The sequence below is a fragment of the Rhea pennata genome, chromosome 5, assembly GCF_028389875.1.
Source record: "Rhea pennata isolate bPtePen1 chromosome 5, bPtePen1.pri, whole genome shotgun sequence".
Lineage (NCBI taxonomy): Eukaryota > Metazoa > Chordata > Aves > Rheiformes > Rheidae > Rhea > Rhea pennata.
In genome coordinates this window covers 25,380,694-25,395,804 of record NC_084667.1, presented here as the reverse complement: position 1 = coordinate 25,395,804, position 15,111 = coordinate 25,380,694, and the positions used below count along the sequence as shown (strand labels likewise).

Here is a 15,111-nt window from a genome sequence, read left to right as displayed (position 1 = left end):
ATTCCTCTCAGTTATCCACAGTGAATTTCTCAGTCAGCTCCGCACCAGTCAAATTACAAATATTAGCTGTCATCAGACATACATGTTACTGGTGTGGTGTTAACTTATGTCATTAAGGTGTGATGGAATACGTTACCCAAATGACTTCTCGTACCATTAGATGTGCAGAAATCCCTCTGCATACATACAGGTACTCATATGACTCTATACATCATGCGTTGAAGACACTCATTTGCAAGTTTTCCCCTAAGTGGTATGACACAGAAACTGTCACTCTTGCATTAAACCCTGGAAATTAGGTGCCAAAGAATGTGAAGACATCCTGCTGCCTATGGTAGTTTCAATAGATTTGGCAAGGCAGATGGTGAGAGGTTGATATTTGTTAGCCTTTTTACTATATCAAAGCTACCGAATCATCGTCCCTAGTACAGCAGCGTTATGTCGTCCAGGTACTCCAGGACCTCACCAGGAGGTGTCTCTTGGCCAGGTAGGATAGTGCATGGTGGTGGGTATCCTGGCTGGGCTGGACACGGCACCAGCAATATCAGTCAGAAGTTACTGCACAGGCTGACTGATTTTAAAGAAAAAACAAGCAAAACTGCCTGACAGATACTAAAAACTTGGCAATGCCTGCAGCCAAGTTTGCCCCATGCTGTGATCTCATCGTTTGTCATATGCTAACTTGGTACTTTTGTAGAGGGCTCTTCAGTGCCGTGGGAGAGGTGTTGCTAGAGTAAGGGGCATGCCTTTTTCTGAATCAACCTAAACTTGGTATTAGCAGGTGCTGTAGGTGCTTACTCCAGTAGCGTTCAAGCTATCAACCTCTTCTGATGCAGTGACCATCTTTCCATCATTTTTGCAAAAGTAGATGTGATAATTTAATTAGTAATGATGCTTATTACAGTAGTGGGAGCAGGCAAATGGTGCCCAATGGATCTCACATCTGTTGTTACAGGACAGAGGATGCAGGTGGGCAGCAGAGTGGCGTGGCCTTCTCCAGCACCAGGGAGCCCCCATTTTCGGGTGGGGGGAAGAGAAGTGAAACCTAAATGGGAGAAGGGGAGAAGAATGTGAGAGAAGAAAGTAGGAGCAACAGGACAGAGCACAGGAGAGGCAGCAAAACAGCTACCCAGAGCTGGGCCCAAAAACCTACTCAGATATGTAGACAGTCCTGTGGCTGTCCACGTTTCCTTGCTTTGGCTGATGTATACACATTTCTGGTGTAGTGAATAAACATAATGTCACAGATAACTCCTAGCTAATTATGTTTTACTTTATAGTGTTATGATTTCAGTTTGGTCTCATAAATTGCCTTAAGTTATTGAGAGTTTTACGTGTTTTCAACACAGTATGAAATTCTTTGTATAGGTCTTGAGAACATGGGACCTAGACATGGTCAAGACGCTACACTGAGGGAGTGAACATGTTGCATACTGCGCCATAAAAAAGTTCTCGTTTTTTTCTAAATGTTGTGGCTGATATGGAACCAGCAAAACTATCTGTCATGGCAGCAGCTGACGAATCCCAGTAAAATAGCGCCACAAACAGAATGACCGTTTTCTCACTTTAGAAAATGTGCATGATAGAAACAAAGTGGGCCAGAGATTAGAAAATAAGCAAAAATAGAATTTGGGAAATTACCCTTTTCCAGGATACCTAGCCAAGTTCAGATCCTTTCAGGAGCTGATTCCACTTAGATAATAGGAGAAAATACCTGCTCCCATTGAGGTATGTGGTTTCCATTGCTGAATTACAGTTTTATGTACTCAAACATATGGCCCATGTCCCCCTGACCCCACCAGGAACACAGTTGCACAGCTTCTGTCATAGCTGGCGTGCAGAGTTGGGTTGGCGGGATTTACAGATTGGGGATAGAAAATTTCTGCCCTCTGACCGCCCTTTCTGTAGCCTTTCTGGTACGTACAGAAGTGCATCCTTTTCCCAGAGATCGTGGCACACTTGTGAATTCTCACGCAACAAAGAGCAAAACAGGCTTCTTTTAAACCTGTTTGCATTGGTTTGTCTGTATTACTTTTTATGATGGAATCATACACATTTTATCAGCAAGTATGATGCACACTCAGGCTTGCAGTATATGCACACATGAACACTCATTGCCTGCCTCACTTTGTATCTTATTGTATGAGCTTGGCTAGACAGCGTTTAATATTTAGCTTACCTGTCAGTAACACATTTAAATCCTCTTTTTTATAATGGAGCAGTGTACAACTCTATCCATTAGCATCCCTCTGAATGACCACAGGAGTTTCTGAAACAAAAAATATTTTTGAAGTAAGTGAAGAACCCAGTTATCCAAAAGAACAGCATCATTAATTCAAACTGTGCTAACATTGTGTTCTGCTTTAATTTAGGTATACTTTCTGCATAAACACAGATATGTATGAATACACGCCCACATAAATACCCACACATACATGTATGAGTGCAAATATATGTAGGTATGTATATGTTTGACTAAAACACATAGGATTGTGTCAGTGTGTTTGTAGAACATTATTCAAGATGTTTGAGAGTTCACTGATGATGTGATTTGATGTGATGTCTCATTACTGATGATTTATTCATATTAGAGAAGTGCTTACAGAACCTAACCAAAACAGAGATCAGATTGTGCTAAGCGGCCTTCAGATAGTTCCTACCCAGACACAAATATTTTAGAAAGGAGGTGAAGAGAAACAAATACTTAAGAATTTCACAGCAGACTAATTGTTTAGCTAGAAATAATTTTGGGTCTCCTGACTAATACCTTTTGATTCCCACCAGCTTTAGGTATTGCAATGTAATGAATCATGTATTAGCATTTGTCTGAATTAATATTACCAGAGGTTGTTCTGATGCTCAGTCCTGCGTGGCTCCAAGCAGCTCCAGGCAGCCTTCAAACTCCTCCAGCTCTGCTGATTTCAGAGCCCTTACACTGAATTTACTTTGCTAATAGTGGATGAGATCTGGCCAGGCTTATGCATTTTCCTTAAAGTGCAGTCCAGGGTCCCTCTGAAGCTCCAAAGATGTGAGTATTCTCATTTTTTATTTTCACAGGTTTCTTCACTTCCAGGTTCTGGAAGAAGCTTCAAGAGGAAGTGCCACAATCTCATTGGGGAAAGCTTGCTGTCCCCAAGGGGGCCTGGCGAAATTATGATTAGCAGCATGCTCCTCAGAGATGAAGGGAACAGACAGCGTGGAAGAGTTAATAGGAAGAAGGAAAAGTGGAAAAGAGGTACAGTGCTTGGGAATTTACAGAGAAAGGAAATGACTGATCAGAGAGAATATGAATCTTCTCTGGCTCAGTGTTAGGGTATTACTGTCTTCATTTGTCACAGCATTGAAAAGTGACCTGCAAATGATTATTTTTATTGCATTTATGCTTTTCGTCACTTCTTGATGATTTATAATGGAAGCTTGAAAGAGTTCACAGCTTGATTTCTCTCTCTATATATGTGTATATATATATGTGTGTGTGTGTGTGTGTATATGTGTGTATCTCAGGATTTTGTACACACAAAATTCTTGCCAGCACAACTGAATTAGTTTAGACTGATTTTGATACATTGGGTGCGCTCCTCTGACAGATACCCAAACCCCTATCAGCATCTGGAGTAAACTCTTCAGTAGGTACAATCATCATTTTCAATAGATCTAGTTTACGTCCACAAGAAATGATCCAACTAGGAAAACTTCTGCTGGCAGACAGGCTTTCAAAATACCAGGAATGTCAAGATGAGGAAAGAGGGACAAGGTAGAAATTTACAGGCAATACTTGCATGTGTTAAATAAAAAATTGAAAGGGGGATTTATTTCTGTGCTTCCATTCCCTTTGCAGGTCACCTTTAAAGGAAAATGTGTATATATTTTAGTTCACACGTAATACGTGTGCTTATGTTCAGCTATGATTGTTTTTTATGAATACAATATTTGTTACATTAAAGCATATTGAGTTCACAGAAACAGCTGGAAAAATAACATAAGCATTCGTTATACCTAAGTGAAGAAGCAAGTGTAATGTATGTGTGTTTATGTGTGCGCATGTATATAAAACAACACATTAGCATTTTATCTGAGAGACAGCCTTCACAAAGACGTGGATGACATGCATGACAGATTTAAAATGACAGAGTGAGAGGTGAAAATAAAAGATCAAACAGAAAAGTAATTGGAGAGAAAATAAAGAACAAACTGAAAGGAAGTTATGCTAAGAATTGGCTGTATTCCATTTTAGTTAATTCAGATTTCCAGATTAAGACAAACCACTTTTGTTATTTCTCTTTTTTTTTTTTTTTTTTTTTTTTTGTTTGCTCTTTCATTAAAAACAGATACACCCCAATTCAAGGAGACTTTTAAACATGTTCTTAACTTTAAGCATATGAGTAAGCCCGGTGAAGTAATTTTACTGGGTGCTCAGAAAAGCCACGATCAATAAAGACACTCACTTTAGTTAAAAAGACCAACAAATTCTAGGCTAGTGAAGAAAGAACACTAATTATATGTGTGTGTATGTGTAAATATATATACATGTGTGTGTATGTGTATATATATATATACACGTATGAAGAAGAGGAAGTCTATAGCAATACATGTGAGTTAAAAGCTTAAAACTGCAGAAAAGCAATAAGGGAAACATAAAGAGACCAGGCAAATCTGTATCCAGCAGGCTCATTTTTAAATACATTAAGAAGAAAAAAACCAAACAATGCTATTTCTTTTTTACTAGCTCAAGATGGTAGAACAGTAAGGTACAAGAGATAGAACTGGCTTGTATTCCAGAAAAATCCATATCATATAATGAGTATAGTGATCGTATTTCTTTTTTACTAGCTCAAGATGGTAGAACAGTAAGGTACAAGAGATAGAACTGGCTTGTATTCCAGAAAAATCCATATCATATAATGAGTATAGTGATCATTAAATGTTTTCTTTTCCATACGTAACTCAGGAGCTTATTAAACACTAACTACTGCAGTTAGAGCTGAAATCCCAAAATATCTGTATACCTGCATCCTGGAATTTTAAGAGAGCTTCAGTATGTGGTTTCCAGGACTGCCAGTGCCTGCAATAGACATCAGCTGGATATACGCTTCCAGAGACACTAAGTGGCAAATATAATCTATGGTCATATCAAAAGGAAGCTGTCAAACAGGTGTGTAAAAGGTGTATTATTTATTTTTGGTGTAACCTGTAACTGAAGTCCATCTACACTTGAAGAATCACCTTAAAAAATCATAGAGTACTAAGAAAAGAGTAAGAAATTTTAAAGGAATAAAAAAAATTCCCAGTGGTTCCACTCTCTTTAGGCTTTCAGGAAGAAAGATAGGGAGCAGATCACCTTATATGAAGAAAAGTAGTGCAGATAATAGAAGAATCTTCAGTTTAGATGACAAAAGCTTTTCAGGAGTTAATGGTGGTAAACTGAACCTAAACAATGCAGACTATATATAAGGTCTGTTTTAAGTAATAAGGATGATTAGCCTTTAAAATAACATATGAAGATTAAGGTGGATTCTGTATTGCTGCAAATTTTGAAATGATGTGTTGAAAGATATGCTTTAGTTTGAGTAAGAATCTATCTAGGAAACCTGAGAGAATATATTATGTTGAGAGGAAACCTGTGGGATAAATGTACACACACTCTTATGTCCTACTTTCTATTCTCAAAACCCAGCTATCTGAAGTGGCTTCCAATTCTATATGCTAGTCTTTGGGTATCATAATACGTATTTTTAAGTTTTCTCTGTACCTTGGGAAAAAAAGGTATCAAAGCCAGGATCAGATCCCAACTCAGTGCGTTCACTGTATGCACAGCAGCACACCTCAGAGTAACAAGTTGTAATCTGAGCTGGAGTCTCCATTATAAATTTTGTTTTGAGTGATCCAGAATGGTTTCCATTTGTCGTATATGTAAAATTAAACATATCTTCTTTGATCTAAACCAATGCGAGTTTAGTAATGAGAAACGATGCACCAGACTGTTTCATGGTAGAATAGACGTTGGGTGCTCATTTCGTTAATTCCCTGTTTTGATACTACACTAATGGCACCGTTATTTTATACCATATAGTGCCACACAGAAGGTATTGGTCCACGAAGCTCTTCCTGCTGGCCCTTGAGAACTGATTGGCAAACAACATTTTTTACATTTCTACGTCATATTGCTTTATTTTCTTAGAACCTTCTAATTTTTAAGAGTTTTGGTTCTGGCAATAGTAAGAGGAAGTTTTGTTACAGTACTTTCAGATGCTGATAGTGGGATTCTTCCTGGTGATAATGAGCAAAACCCCAGTGAGGCCCAGAGATCACTGTTTGTCCTGAATAATCAGAAGTCTGTTGCCTCCAGAAGACACTATGCATGAGCTAACTTAGAATATCAAAGCTGAAACAGATACTGGACTGAGATTGATCTTTACATACCAGTGTGGGAGAGCTACCAAAAGAAGGCCATTTAATTGCCGCTTTGTTTTTTTCTTAGCTGCACCATCTCTTATTGTTGCTAACAATCATGATGTTAAGTTACACAACACATCGCTGATGTTCTTTCACTTACAAGCTTCAGTGAAGCTGAATGCAATTGATATTTGGTCACACTTTCAGTAGCTAGAATAGTTATCTCTCCTCTGAGTTAGAAAAGAGTGAGCCAAAAGCTCATGGTGTCTTTAGATTTGTTGGTCCTTCCTAAAATCTGATAACCCAAACAGGAATTAGTTAGTGCTTCTCAACTCTCTACTCACTTCCTTGAATGGAACTGTATTGGTTTACAAGTTGCTGAGATACATAAGTATTATATGGAGAGATAGAGAAATGAGGACGAGACAATGTGGGTAGAGGACTCTATAAGATGGGCGTTGTGGGTTTAGTTGCATACATTAAGGTTTCTAAATGGGCTTCAGTTACCTTCTGGAGAAAGAAGAAAGAGAAATAAAATACTGTTACAAAGAGATCAATTTAAAGAAATACAGTAGAGAAAATAGATGTTGTCATTTCTTTAGTGGCATCTTCATCATTTATATGAATTTGGGTTCAAAAGAGAATGCTTATAGAATTAGAGGTTTTTCCTTTTTATCTTCATTGTCAGATTGCTTCCAAGTCGCCAGATAATTTAAAGGGCTGTGGAGAAACCTTTCTGCATATAGGTCACAGCAACACTGTCCTCTATTTTTTTCAGAATCTACTGTCTGTCAAAAAGTCAGAGGAGTAAAAAAAAAAAAAAAAAACTCAACAAGCTTAAAGATTCAGTGTAAGAATTATAGTTGCCAATTTGGGCTTCTAATTGCCTGGTGTCCTTGGCAAGAACAGACACAGAGCTGTATCATTTGATATCTTGAACCATAACCTGCAATAATCCATATTCCTTAATCCTTCATATAGCTGTCGCTAAGTCATCACAATTTATTTTAAAATGGTATGCTTTAGTACTAATCTTAGTCCTAATCATTCATATTAATGTTATCATTAGAGTGAATTAAGGCATTATTTGCCTAATATGTGCCATATGTGACGCTTAAGTACATGTAAGTAATTGCATATGAGAGAAGACAGCATTGAATGTGTATGACACATACAGTATGAAGAATGGAAGAGACCAATATTAAACTTCTAATAGAAATAACTTCAGCATAACTTTCCCACAGGCAACAGAACTCTGATATTTTTAGCCGGTTGAGGCCAATGTATGTTAAGAATAGCATTCACTGCAGTGGGAAAATACACAATTTCTATTATGGGGCAGTCAGAATAGCAACCTACTGATGATACACTGGTATAAAATATGTAATTATCTAGCATGCAAAAGAATAAATCACATAAACTGTTTACAGTAGGAATTGTGAAAGGACAATGACACATTGTTGTCTTCTTTGTGTAGTATGGATAAAGTTTGGCTTCTAGAATTGCGAAATCTAATTCATAGTGTTTATGTGATGCTTCCTGCAAGACAACTCTGATAAGATTTTTTTATTTCTAATAAATTAGGCAAGATAGTAGCTCAGCTCAAATGTGAGATAGACCTGGATAAAATTAGAACAATGTTGGATTGGACAACATCTTGTCTTTCTTCACATTATACCATTAGACTAAAATTATACAGAATAGTTTTGCTTTCCTATGCAGCTGCTGCTAACTGCAACTTTGCTTCAAGAACCACTAATGAATTGTAATTCATAGGATGCAAAATTCATAACCATACTACAAGGGACTTCAAACTCTTTGAGAACTATCCGTGGAGTAATTGCAGTAAATGCAAGTTTTATGGTTATCGTTATTGCAAGAACTTGTAGTCCATCATATTAATAAAAATTAATAATGCAGAAGACTGAGGCATGGTGTGTCCTCATCTACCATCAAATACAGAAATAGTTTTAATTGATAAGCCCCGTCTGTTCTGCGTGCTATTATTGTATCGCTATAAGTTTTAGAAATAGGGTGAAATCAATATTTTTTTCTATCCTCCTTGGTAGCAAAGAAAGGCCTAAGCTTTAGGATTAGTGGACAGAAATAAGGAGGATTTCTTTCTTTGTGATACAAATCTGTATTAATTGATTTTTCTTGATGTGGATTAATTGCAGCTCTTTATTAGGAATAATATCACAAATAAACTATAGACCAGTATAGATTGTTAAGCCTAGATTTCAACTGAATGAGGCTAATCAATATCTAAGTCTATAATTTAAAGCAATTCATTAAGGCCTCAGGAAAAGCTAAATAATATGTGTGAGAAATGTCTCAGCTGGAGCCTTAAAGGGGGTTCTCCCTAAAAAGAATAAATATATTTGTAATACATAATTATTGCAGATTAAGCTTGCTCAAATGAATGTCAGTTGCCAGCTATTATGCTGGGGCTGCAGAGGAGCACCGCTGCCGCGCAGGCTGGGGTAGCGACACGGAGAGGGGCCAGAGCCCCGCTCTCTGCTTTATCATCAGGCTCTTGATTCAGGAGGGGAAGACAGCTGTCAAGTTCATTGCAATGCTCATGTTTCTGTATACCTTTTTGGTAACAGAAGCATTCATATTCTCATTTTAAGGAAGCATAATGTGTTCTGTCCTCGCTATGGTTTCTGATGTCCGAAATTGGGCAGAGAGGTGGACTTCAGTTTTTTAATTGCAGTGAGATCCTAAATCCCAATGCAATTAAAAGAAATGGTGAAGGCATTTCAAACGATAGCCGCTGAACACATCGCACCAACTTTTGCTGTGTGGAAAAGGAAGGAGGAGTGTTTGGTAGGGAAGCCAGTGGCGGGTCTCAGCCAGCGAGGATGTCCAGCCAGGGCTCCTCTGAGGCGGGCCAGGCTCCCGCAGCGGGCCACCCGCACCACCAGGCTCTGCTTCAGAGCTGTCCAGCAAATGCCTGGCACTCACCAAGCCACTTGTGCCTGAAAAGTGAACCCATGTAAGATTAATTTACTTCAGTATTCTATAGCAGATGTGCTTTGTGTCTGGTTTTCAGTAAGAACCTTCCTTGGCTATTTTCTGTCTTGAATGAGTTCGGATAGATGACAATGCGATAGTAAATCACTTGGGATTTGGGGATGAAGTTAGCCAACAATTCTAAAATCCCATGACGGCTTAATACTTCAGTTAATTTACGTCTTGTGTGCACATCCATACAGCATGTATAGCAATGCTTGTGTTACCATTGCTTCAGACAACATTCTGAGCATCAGTAATAAAATTGTCTTTTTTCTAGATGACTGGACCTTTGCATCTACTATTATTGCTCTTGATTCAGCAAAATGCACAACAGATCAGGCTGAACTTAAGCATCTGCTTAAAATAAAATACCTGAGCAAGCATTATTAAATTTGCTAATAGTAGTACCCTTCAGGAAATTAGTTCAGTGACTTGTGGTGACTGTATATTAGGCATGGTGAATTTCAGGGTCTTGTGACCTAAGAGCTTTTCGAACGCAAACCACATCTTAAAAAGTGGGAAGCACTGGATTAGTATGGCTAGCATAATATTCAAGATGGATCTTGGGTTTAAAGGCACTAAATGTAAAACCTAGGATAAAACACCTAAGCCAGAGCAAAAAAAAAAAAAATCAACAGAAAAGATACCTTATAAATGAGTATTATAATGTCAACTACATTTTGAAAATACTCTTATGTGAGAGAGAGACATCTTCCCAAGCACATGGGTTCATAGGATAGAAAGAGATGTGAAGAATACACTAGTCCTTCTGACTAGTTCCAGTTTTTAGTACTTAACTAAATTCATTGGTTTCTTTGAGGTTGAAAAGGAGATGCATTTTCCTTAGTAGTTCCATGAGAGCTACCCTTAACAAAAAGTTTTCACTGAGGGGCTTAAGAAATGCATTTTAGAGCGAGAAATTGCTGGTTCTTAGTGCAAGTCATAGATTTCAGTGGAGCTACAGCAGGGTTATCCCTGCAACTCAGCCGTGAACACAGCTCATTGTACAGGGAAACGAGCAAAGCAAACAGTCTGTCAACTCTGCAGTGTGCATATACTATTAACTAATGCTGTTACTGCTCTAAACCTTGTCCTTTTCCTTTGCCTAGGCTAGCGTCTCTCCTCTTCACTCCTTACATATTTTGAGGAAACCTTGTTCCCACATTGACTTCCAGAGCTGGCGCTCTGCAGTGGAGATAATGGAATTTGATGGTGAAGATCTGCCTGCTGGTCTGGAGCTGCATGCTATTAGATCACGTGCAGTGAAGACAAGTTAATCAGGTTTTTAACTTGGGTAAATGTCTTGACTTTGACTTGTACTTCCCATTTAGACTAACTCGTCCTTTTTTCCTCATATTTAGTATTATTTTAACAACTGAATTATCTAATTCAAAATAGCCTTATGTGAATTGGCTAACCAATTTTTGCAGGAAAGACTTAGCATAGCTTGGAACTGATTTTCATGCATGTTGTGGTTTCCATACACTACTCTAAGGGTAATACTAAATTTACAATAAGGTTAAAGCTCTTTTCAAGAGCAAAGATGTGTAAAGGAGGGCACTATATTTGCCTACTAAGTATGTATAATTGCTATAGAAATAATGCCCTACATAATTATATCCTGAAAGATGTCAGAGGACAGAAATCTCTTGCTTATTCTTGTTCATTTATGTTTCTTAGATCCTTTTCCAATTCAATATCACTTCTAACATTGCAGCACCATAAATCAAAGCCTAAATCCAAGGGTGTGTGGAAATGGTAGGGCATAAATGCATCCAGGATAGACTGTTCCTGCATTTGATAGCTAAAATCAAGAGAATAAACATCATCCTAAGTCTGTGTGCCCTCTATCTGGCTTGGATTATCTGGAGGCCATCTGAATAAACTCTCAGCTGAAACAGGAAGCCCTGGGACTAGATCTTTCACCTTCCTTTGATTGTCATTTTCCAATTGTTCTCATTTTTCGGTGACGTCAGCACACTTGCTTATTGATGTTCCATTTTGGCCTTGACTGTGCCAGATCCACCCAGAGAAGTCAGAAGCCAAGAACAAATTGGGCCTAAATTAAGAATGGGCTTTCCCTGAAGCATCCTCGTATACAAGCTTCTGAGGCAAGATGCGGACAATGCTTAAGTGTTGTATAAGCAGTGTTAACATAGGGTGTTTTGAATTTATCAGGCTTCTTGAATGGGTGGAAATAGTACATGTGCATAGGCACACACTTTCAGAATCGAGGATGCCAACAAGAGAAATGCTGCAGTGAAAATAGAGTAAAATAGCTCCATATTTTCTTCTAAACAGAAAATAAGTACAGTTGACTAGATAGGGAGAGGTTTTGTTCATTTCTAGTCTCTTGGATTAGTCTGGTGATGCAAAAGAAACATACTACCACAAAAAAGTGTGTAGGGGACAGTGGGCAGTGTAAAGATATAGCAATTCTACACATCCAGCCTTCTGAGCTTCAGTGTACGGAGCACGCCAGAGGCAAGCCAAGAACATGGAAGGACTGAAATTAGGCTCTTGGCAAAGACTCAGTCCTATCTCCGTCAATGAACAGAGCAGGTGAGAGATGTGTGCTAGGGGCTGGAGGATTTGCATATTGAAGGATATAGGAAGTGGCTTGAGACTTGGCTGAGCTCTTGCTCCGAGGATCCAGTACAGTAGCTTCCTGGTCTCAGCTAAGTCCTTCGGGTATTGCAATAACAAAAATCCAGTATTTCTATTTGCATCTCCTGTTGCTGTTTCATAATTAACTTGGCTTATTCAGATCATGTGATACAACTTTATAAATTGAAATAAAATAAACATTAAAAAGTTCTGCTTAACCTACGCATGTAACCGGATTATGTAATTTGGTACCAAATCCAATATATATGGCCATCCAATATATATGGCCATCTGATGGCAGATCAAATAAAACGTTTTGGTAGTTTCGATGAACATTTAGCCAGAGCCAGGAAGCAGAGCCATTATTCTGTTTTGTTTTGTTCTATTATATATAGCACTTCGAGTACCTTTTATTTTAAGAGCGTCTTACACTTAGTTGCTTATAACTTTAGTGAGTCAAGATGCAATTTTCAATACTGGGCGTCTACTTCAAACAGAATGAAGTCAATGGCGACTCTACGGGAAATCGGATTCCTGGGCTTGAAATGAGCGTTGCTGCTGTAAAGATGCTGATCACTCATACAACACTGGTTGAAGTGTCCTAGTCCTTGAGCACTTCATGCCAAGGTATAGTGCATTTCTGCAGTCCAGCTGAAAGGTGATGAAGGCCCATAGTGGTCCTCACTAATGGGATGCAGCTGAAGATGGCAGAGAACATTTCTCGTCACTGCTGCTTTGTGAGAGCGTAGTATGGAGGAGAAATTCAAAAGCACTTCTGGCTTATGGGATGTATTACCCTGGTATAGATGTGTATCAACAAGATGTGTAGATGTGTAACAAAAGAAAGAGATAACACACCAGCAAACTCACTGCAGTGACTTCTGTTTTGTTTTGGATTGCAGCCAGCCGTGCTAGCATGGTGAGAGAGGTTTGCTCATGTGTGCCCAAGGAGAGAGCGATCTAGGTCTTTTGCACACATTGCTTGTATTTCGTTAAGTCCTTTCCATCTGACCAAAACTGTATTCTTTTGGGACTAGGAGGGAAGGTCAGAATGAAAGTTAGGAAGGCTGGACTTTCTTAATCTTCTCTGTGGCCTGTCCTTTTCTGGCTTGGGGCTTATTAGTGAGGAAAGGAAACCAATGTCCGTCTTTCCTCTGAAAAAGATTTCAGTTGCACAGGGGTTGTCAGTTTGGCACTGTGCATCAGCACTAAAGTTCAGGGGGTAAAGGCTGTTTTGGAATGGTCAGAGAGGGAAAGTCACCCACATATTTGCATTTTAGTGCTGCTGTTAGCAGTGCCATATTCAGAACAGCTCTCTGGTCTGAGGACTGATTTGCAGGGTAACTGCATTTTTTTAGGTTTCCTTTGAAACCAAAACAAAACAAAAAAAGAAGCACCAAACCACAATTTTAAAAATAGACTGCTTTAAGATGCCTCCTGAAAGTCACAGGCTGTCCTTATATCGTTCAATTTTTGGAATTCTTCAGGAGTGAGAACAGACTCGGTTGTCAACAGAGTTCTGTTCACAGAAAGGAGGCAGGAAAATGAAAGAAGGCTCCCTATTGTTCGCCTATGTGGTGTAGGCTGCAAGAATGCGTTGGGAATGCAGTGCCTGCATGTCAGGGAGAGAGAGAGCTCTTTGTGTGAAAACACTGAAGCAGAATGTCAATCATACAAGTAACTGCTATCTCAATTTTTATTCTGATCATTGCTATCACATTTCTTCAACTGGAGTCCATAAGGATAGTTACAGATTTGCTGGAATGTACTGGTGTCTAATCAAAGCCATGCAGATGTCACAGGCAGGGGAGCTACCTACCATGAAGTAGAGATCGATGTTGGAAGCGTCATACCTCTCGTGTGCCCTCGGCTTTGTACAACTTTCTGACACAGTCTTGATCATAATGCGTGAGTAGGTAATGCATAACTGCTCCACTCTGGTGTCACTTAAAAGCAGCATTGTTTTTCCTAAAATACGGATGTCTTTATCATTCCCCAGAAGAACTGTGCATAATTTGAAATATTCATAGTTCAGAAAGGAAAACATTACATTTTGGCGAAGAGAGAGAAAAGCTACACACTTCAGCAAATGCAAATAACATGCGTTAATCTCACAATGGTTAACATTGTGTCAGGATGCAATGATGTAAAGGCACTGTTATGAAATTCCTCAGAATCCTGAACGTTAAAGGCAACAAGCCCGAAAAGAGTGCGTTTGTGATTAAAATAATTTTGCTCCTTAAGCAAAGCAACTCTTGAAACAGAAGCTTACAGAACTGAGAATAACATACCTGTTACAACCTGAATTAAATTTACCTGCTCTGAAGTCTGGCTTCTCATGGTTGGTGTTATTTTGTGATGCTTAAAGCAAAGCCACCTTTGAGGTAACACATCGTTGTTTGGGAGGAGATCGCCTACTGAACAAAATCAATCGTGCTGGGAAAGGTTTTGCCTACACCATGTGCTGTGTAGCAGTGGTAAGGGGTCTGTTTCAGTGGAGTCATACAAGGCCATGAGGATCAGATCCTGTGCATTGCTTGGAGCTCCCATGCAGATGTGATGCAGCATGCGGAGGTGAGAGCTGCTGGGTGAATAAGCGAAAAGTAAGCAGTCCCGAGCAATAGTGGGGAGCTGGCGCTGCACTGCTTGGGTGAGTGAGCAATTGCCGAAGAGTTGCTTTTAATTACAGTGTTGCTGGGCACCTGCCACATTATTATTGCCATGTGCCAAGGCCCAGAAGGAATGGCCTTATCTCTCAAACACTTCTTCCTGATGCAGTAAGTGATTAGGGAGCAAGGAGCAGAGAGAAAGCTAGTAATAAAAATCTCTTAAGTCAGGCTTCCTCAGACTCACTGCTTTTCTGCTCCTAACATACTCTCTTCCCTTTTATCCTGAATATTGACAGGCAAGAGAATTTGACCAGAGGACATAGGAATTCCTCTTCCTCAGGTACTTTTGAAAACTCTTTAAGTCAATATTAATGGTGCTCCCACCAAGAGAAGCTGTCCTGGGTGCCCCCAGTATCACCCTTTCCCATTTGCCGCAGAGTTATGAACTGACTGAACTTCAATTAGGAAGTTGATCCATTTGAAA

General features: G+C 39.1%; 1 long non-coding RNA gene across 1 annotated transcript; it reads right to left on the bottom strand.

The window, feature by feature from the left end:
• Nucleotides 1-847: 847 nt before the first annotated feature.
• On the bottom strand, nucleotides 848-13,926 carry LOC134141616 (uncharacterized). Its single transcript, XR_009958671.1, has 3 exons — nucleotides 13,838-13,926; nucleotides 2,180-2,269; nucleotides 848-1,045 (listed from the first exon to the last, which is right to left on the bottom strand). It is a non-coding gene; the product is annotated as an uncharacterized LOC134141616 (long non-coding RNA).
• Between the last annotated feature and the right edge of the window lie 1,185 nt (nucleotides 13,927-15,111).